At 40.0% G+C, this 7822-nt stretch overlaps 1 long non-coding RNA gene across 1 annotated transcript; it reads left to right on the forward strand.

The window, feature by feature from the left end:
- The first annotated feature begins 224 nt into the window (after positions 1-224).
- Positions 225-5427, forward strand: LOC112621366. Its single transcript, XR_003118713.1, has 3 exons — positions 225-512; positions 3469-3575; positions 5295-5427. It is a non-coding gene; the product is annotated as an uncharacterized LOC112621366 (long non-coding RNA).
- Positions 5428-7822: the final 2395 nt, after the last annotated feature.

The raw sequence follows: 7822 nt of genomic DNA on the forward strand, positions 1-7822 counted from the left end.
GCGGGGAGGTAGTGGTTACCAGACTCTACACTGAGAAGACCGCCCAGCTCCAGGTACTGTAACGCCCGGTGACGTTACCTAACGCCCGGGTGTGTGACGTCGCCGAAAGCCCACCTGTACGGCGTCGCCAAAGGCGCGCCCCTGTAACGTCACCGAGGACCGCCTCTCACGCGGAGCCAATCGGAACTGGCGGCAGGGCTGCGGGAGGGGGGGCTTCCAGGAGCGCATGCGCGGATGTCTGGCCACAGGTGGCCTGGCAGGCTGTAACCGGCCGCTGAGCGGGCCTTTTTGTGTCCCGAGGCTTGGGCCTGGCAGCCTAGTCCGTAAGCTAAGAAGAGGAGCTTTACGACTTGGCCTGGCGCAACAAAGGCCAGACTCAGAGCCAGCAGGCGCTGGGCACCAAGCGGCCGGCGCCTGGCGGGCACGATCGCACGGTCGCTCGGAAGCTCCTCAATGGCCAGCGCCAACTGCAGCCCAGTCAGCAGCCCCGCACTCGCCTCTTCTGAGCTTGGGTACCTGCGCCCCACAACACCTCCCCAGCCAGGGCCCAGAGACCCCGGGGATCGTCTCCCGCTACCTGGCGCCGCTCATCCTGGGCAGGGTAGGCCCCCTCTGAGGCTGCCCCTCATTAGGGAGCTGCACCCAGAGCTTGACCTCTGAAGGCCCTTTGCAATAGCATTAAGGCTTTGAAACTTTGTAGCAGGGTAGAAGGGGCCTGGAAACGAAGAAAACATCTTTTTAAAAATATAAGCGATCGGCAGGGCGCGGTGGCCCACGCCTGTAATCCCAGCACTTAGGGAGGCCGAGGCGGGTGGATCACGAGGTCAGGAGTTCAAGACAAGCCTGGCCAGCATGGTAAAATCCCATCTCTGTTAAAAATACAAAAATTAGCCCGGCGTAGTGGCCGGCGCCTCTAATCCCAGGTACTCGGGAGGCTGAGGCAGAGAATTGTTTGAACCCGGGAGGTGGAGGTTGCAGTGAGCCTAGATCGCGCCACTGTACTCCAGCCTGGGCGACAGACTGAGTCAACGTCTAAACAAACAAATATATATGTATATGTATATATGTGTGTGTGTGTATATATGTATGTGTGTGTATGTGTGTGTGTATGCGACCGAGCCCAGGAGGTTGAGATTACAGTGAGCCGTGTGTGTGTGTATATGCGACCGAGCCCAGGAGGTTGAGATTACAGTGAGCCGAGATTATATAAACGCTCAAGCACAGGAGGTTGAGGTTATAGTGAGCTGAAATTGCGCCACTGCACTCCAGTCTGTATGACAGAGGGAGACTCTGTCTCTAAAAAATTATATGCAAGTGAGAGCGTTTCTTCCAGCGCTCATGCTCAAATTGAAGAAAGTAATTGGGCCAGCACCAGTGGCTCACGCCCGTAATCCCAAAACTTTGGGAGGCCGAGGCCGGCGGATCACTTGAGCTCAGGAGTTCCAGACTAGCTTGGGCAACATGGTGAAATGCTGTCTCTACAAAAATACAAAAAATTAGCTGGGCATGGTGGCACGCGCTTGTAGTCCCTGCTACTTGTGGAGCTGAGGCAGGAGGATCGCTTGAGCCTCAATCCTCGCTGCAGCCTCCACCTCCTGGGGTCAAGCAATCCATTTCAGCCTCCCAAAGTGCTGGGATTACAGGAACAAGCCATCGTGCCTGGCCTTACACTGTATTTTAATGCTTTTTTTTTTTGAAAATGGAAACTTTTACAGGCAATTCACTTCCTTCAAACTAATGATAAGGAAATGATGCTGTTCTGTCCTGTTTTCTGGTGTGTGTGTGTGTGTGTGTGTCTTTTTTGAGACAGGATCTTGCTTGTTGTCCAGGCTGGAGTGAGGTCGTGCAATCATGGCTCACTGCAGTCTTGACCTACGGGCTCAAGGAATCCTTCCACATCAGCCTCCCCAGTAGCTGGGACTACAGGTGCATGCTACCACCCTTGGCTAATTCGTTTTTTGAAATGGAGTATCACTCTGTCTCCCAGGCTGGAGTGCAGTGGTGCAATCTCCGCTCACTGTAGGCTGGTCTCAAACTCCTGACTTTAGATGGTCCACCCACCTCAGCATCCCAAAGTGCTGGGATTACAAGTGTGACCCACTGTGCCTGGTGATTTTGCTCATTTTAGATACCAGAACTTTTTACTTTAATTTTTTTTTTTTGCTGAGATAGAGTCTTGCTTTGTCGCCAGGCTGGAGTGCAGTGGTGTGATCTCGGCTCACTGCAACCTCTGCCTCCTGGGTTCAAGTGATTCTCCTGCCTCAGCCTCCCAAGTAGCTGGGACTACAGGTGTGCACCACCACACCCAGGAGTTCAAGGCTTCAGTGAGCCATGATCATACCACTGCACTCCAGCCTGGGCAACAGTGCAAGATCCTGACTCCACAAATAAATAAATCAACATCATATGATATGTACCAGGTTACAGGCAGGTGTTATTATCCCCACTTTTCATCCTCAACTCTGAGTTGAGTTATACATCAACCTCTAGTAAAAGGTGGCATGCTCTCAGTTAAAGGGGCAAGCCCAAACCACATGGAAAGGATCTTATCTCTTTTGAGAGCTAATATAAAAAGAATTCCTCCTAGACATAAAAGTATTGTGACATCAGTTACTTAGGCTAAACATGCCTGTTATGCTAAGTGAATTATTATTAACAATAAAGAGTTTAACTCTGTGCCATGTTAATTATCATAATATGATTTATAATTGGTTCTAAACTTAGGTTATATATACCTTGAAGCCATTTATGTTTTGGTATACTTATAGTAGTTACTATACACTAGACTGTGTGTATTGGACTAGACATGGAGGGTCAAAAAAGAGTATGTGATCGGAGTAGGAATCATGCCCTAGCTTCCTTTGTGTCTACCTCCTACCTCAAGTAGAAGCAGTAGAATAAGTAGTTACCTAAGATTTTTTGGATTCTGTTTTGTGGAGAAACACCCTTATATTTAGGCCGATGGGTGGCTAAATTACAAAGTATTTTTTGTGATTTAGAATTTTATATGGAGATGTTCATTGTGATTAATTATTCTTTGTATTAGCAGATTTTTGCTTTTTATAGCTGCATGATTTCTTGTTTATTGTTCATTCATTATTGTCTGTTAATAAAGAAAAACTTTAGTCACTGAAGCAGTGAAAACCAACTTGGGTTTTTTAATAATGACTGACTTTTTTCTTTGGGAATACATTACTGGAAAAATGTAGATTATTAGATACATTACTTTTAATGAATATAAGTGGTATAATTAAAAGGCTGAAAAGAATCCTTGGAAACATGAGTTTAATTTGATAGCTAAGAAACTGAGGACAAGATACTTATTCTTTGTAGCATATTTTCTAATGTCATTTCATTATCTCACCAAGAAGTACTTGCATAAAGCCAGTTCGATTCTAGCATCTGTTGTATATTTAAGGTTGGGTAAATTGGTTGAGTTTAACAGATATTTTTCCTTACTTCTTTTAGGCAAATCTGGATTGGGAAAGTCAACATTAATCAACTCATTATTCCTCATAGATTTGTATTCTCCAGAGTATCCAGGTCCTTCTCATAGAATTAGAAAGACTGTACAGGTATGGATATTAGTATTGTTAATTGATGATAAGCTGGAATAATATTAATACACACAAAGCACACGTTGTAACTTTTATTATGCTTTGTTAGAGGTAAGATGCAAACTTGCCCTTAGCCAGTGTAAGATAGTAGATATGACTTCATAAAATTAAAATTAAAAAGGAGAAGTACAGTTAATCAGAAGAATTATCTTGACTAGAACTTTCCAAATTTGTCCTAAGGACTCTCCTAGAGATGACACTGTGACATAGTAACCAGTTCCCCTGGAGTTGTGCTATCTAGCATGATAGTCATTTGCCACATGTATAAATCAATTAAAATTAATTAAAGTAAAAATGCAATCTCTCATTTGCTCCAGATACATTTCAAGTGCTCAACAGCCACATGTGGCAAGTGGCCGCCATTTTTGCAGCACATATATGAAGATTTTCATCATTGCAGAAAATTGCATTGGACAATGTAGAAAAAACACGATTCATAGAAAAGCTATTGTTATTTAAATAGAGTGTTCTATATTAGTCAGTGGGATAATACCATATCGTAGTTGAATGGCAATAGCAATTCTGTAAGACTTCCAAGGTGTATGTGATCTAATTTACTGCTTCTCAGTCTTTGCTATGCATTCCAATCCTGGGTATCCTGTTAAATGTAGTTCTAGTAGGTCTGAGATGGGCTGTATTTCTACATTTCTAACAAGATCCCAGGTGATACTGATGCTGCTGGATAGTAGATCACACTGTATAGAGCATGGGGCTAGACTCTAGATATGCACTTTTCATTAAATGGTGCAGCAGCCTGTAGCCACTTCTCATCTTAGCAAAAGTCATCAAACTTCAAGTAACATGACTTGGGTTTGTATAAGAACTTTGCAACTTTATCAAGTTGTTTAACTTTGAACCCATTTACTTTTCTATAAAATGGAGTTAATACCTATCATAAAATTGTTTTTAAGACATACTCTAAAATAGTGTAGCTAGATAGAATTCTCATTGTAAGAAATTTAAAACTGTTTGCTCTAGTTTTATCCATTTATATAAATTCTATCTCAATCCTAATTTAAACCTGATATTTAGACCTTCAGTTTTTCCATAAGTCCTAAGTGAAGAAAACAACTATGAAATGTTAGTCTGAGGTAATTATCTTAGTATTTTATAAATAATATTTTTATTTTTGTTTGAATTCACATTGTTTTTGAGGTATTTTTCTGTCAACTCTTAAAACTCCTAAGTTCATCATGAAGTTTTTATATTATTTAAAGTAATCTCTCATTTGAAATTTGAAACTGAATATAATTGTTTTCATATTATGAAGTGTTACCAATATATTCATTAAAAGTAATGTATCTAATAATCTACATTTTCCAGTAATATATTCCCAAAGAAAAAAGTCAGTCATTATTAAAAAACCCAAGTTGGTTTTCACTGCTTCAGTGAAATAAAGTTACCAATACACTTATTAGTGCAAATAATATGCTAATTATTTAGCTGTGTTTCGATAATAAATAGTTTATTTTCTTTCATTTGGAAGGTTTTGAAATAATGAATAAAGATTTATTCAACATAATTTATATTTTTGAACCTTTATATAGAATAACTTGACATATCTTCCACTGGTAAATTCATTTTGCCTGTTTGAAAATATTGATTATTGTCCTTTAACAGTCATCAGTTAATTCATATGTAGAATTGCAACTTGTTTTGTTTGTTTGCATTCTTTAGCTGGAAGCCTGTTATCGATTACATTGCTAGTAAATCTGAGGACTACCTAAATGCAGGATCACGAGTGGACAGACGTTAGATGCCTGATAACGGTGCAGTGTTGTTTATACTTCATTGCTCCTTCAGAACATGGGTCAGTACCTTGACACTTCTGATTCCTTTTGTTGTTGCTGTTGCTTACTGTTACCTTTATGTGCATATTTTAGTAATCTTTAAGTTTGTGACATATATATGACTATACCCATTATAAAGTACCAAATTTCATATAGAAATGTCTTAGTTGAAAAGCCTTTTTAAGTCCTGTATAAGCTAACAGTGATTTTACTCCTTAGTTCTTCATTCATAAGGATTTTCCCTGCTTCATGGAAATAAACAGTGTTGCCACCATGGTTTGAGGTCTCAATGTGGCAAATTTAGCTTTCATGTTGACCACCCTGCTACTAATTGAACTACCAAATAAAGAGAAGCAGCCATCCCAGTTAGACATATTCAAAATAAACTCAAAGATGCTATTTATTATAAGTCTCGTAAGAGATGGTTATCAAAAGCACTTGCATGCCAATGTTTTCTTGTGCTATTTCTTTCTACAATAATCCATTTGGCTTCTGTTTCACCGTAGCTGTCATAGACATGTCATTTAGGTATCATATTATCAGTACTAACCTTTTGTTTATTAGAACATAAGACCTAAATATCTAGACATTAATCTGATCTGGTTGTTCTGTTTGTTATAGTTAGCCCGTACTCCCTTTTTTGTTGTTTGTACTTCCCCTTTCATTTTGAGTACATATATGTGTCATTGACAAATGCAGATTTTTCCAATTATTCTTCCTCAGTCTTTTCCTTTGGGTAAGTAACTCAGCATATATAATTCAGCCACCTGATAATTGTAACTCCACCATCTCCCCCCCAAAAGCATTGTAGCAGCATCAGGCTGAATAGCATTAAGTTATCTAACACTCACAGTACGGTAGTGAAAACCAATTCCTTCAAGTATACCTTTCTCTTCTATTTTTGGCTTCTTGCTCTCTCTCTTTTTTTTTTTAATAGATGAGTCAATGCCCATTATTACTCTAGATGGATAAGGGAGCCTTAATTATATACTTATATTTTTGCACTGTTGGATTGGAGTGGGTTAAAAATGTTTCTTCTTTTATGTCTAAACTCTTATTTTTTTTGCTGTGCCCTAGACCATTGCATAATTGAAGACTCCCACCTTCAGTCCGGATTGGGTAGTACGTGTTTGTAACTACTTGGTGTTGCCTTTTGTTGAGGTAATTTCAGTTATTATTATTATACTTTAAGTTCTAGGGTACATGTTCACAATGTGCAGGTTTGTTACATATATATACATATGCCATGTTGGTTTGCTGCATACATTAACTCATCATTTACATTAGGTATTTCTCCTAATTCTATCCCTCGCCCATCCTGTCGCCCCATGACAGGCCTCAATATGTGATATTCCCAGCCCTGTGTCCAATTGTTCTCATTGTTCAGTTCCTACCTGTGAGTGAGAACGTGCAGTGTTTGGTTTTCTGTCCTTGCAATAGTTTGCTCAGAATGATGGTTTCCAACTTCATCCATGTCCTTATAAAGGACATGAACTCATACTTTTTTATGGCTGCATAGTATTCCATGGTGTATATGTGCCACATTTTCTTAATCCAGTCTATCATTTTATGGTGTTCTCAATTTACATATTTAAATCACTAAACTGACTGTTTGACTTAAAAGGCTCAAGAAAAGTAATCTCAAAAATACCACACACTGTATAACTTTTCATGAGTATTTGTGTAGCTTCTTGAATTTATGTTTTTAAATCTTTCTCGTTTACCTTGTCAGGGTCTTTTCCTGAAAGCCAGCTGAGTGAAATCTTAACCTGCAGTTAAGTCAATACAATTTGTCAGCTTATAACCAATATTATTATTTTAGATCTTCTGGATTCTCTCCAAGTTTAGTAATTCTCATGAAATCACATTCCTCCCATCCCCTTGGGGAAAATTTTATTTCTTAAAATTGCATGGGAAATGAAAGCTTTTCTAAAATAAAAAAAAATTTATATTCAGATGATATATAGTGGCTTTGTGCCATTTCTTATTTGTCACAAGGGGTAAGATGTTTAAAATTGCTATATCTTATACATAAAAATGTACCTTTCAATAATTTCTCAGTTTAACTATTTTTAGAAATGGAGCAAAGTTTTGCCCATTTGTACATGATACTGTGGATTAAGTGAAAAAAATATGGGGCCGGAGACAGTGGCTCACACCTGTAATACCAGCACTTTGTGGGAGGCTGAGGTGGGTGGATCACCTGGGGTCGAGAGTTCAAGACCAGCCTGACCAACATAGAGAAACTCCTTCTCTACTAAAAATACAAAATTAGCCGGCCGTGGTGGTACATACCTGTAATCCCAGCTACTAGGGAGGCTGAGTCGGGATAATCGCTTGAACCCGGGAGGTGGAGGTTGCGGTGAGCTGAGATTTCACCAGTGCTCCAGCCTGGGCAACAAAAGCAAAACTCTG

The sequence above is a fragment of the Theropithecus gelada genome, chromosome 3 (assembly GCF_003255815.1).
Source record: "Theropithecus gelada isolate Dixy chromosome 3, Tgel_1.0, whole genome shotgun sequence".
Classification (NCBI taxonomy): domain Eukaryota; kingdom Metazoa; phylum Chordata; class Mammalia; order Primates; family Cercopithecidae; genus Theropithecus; species Theropithecus gelada.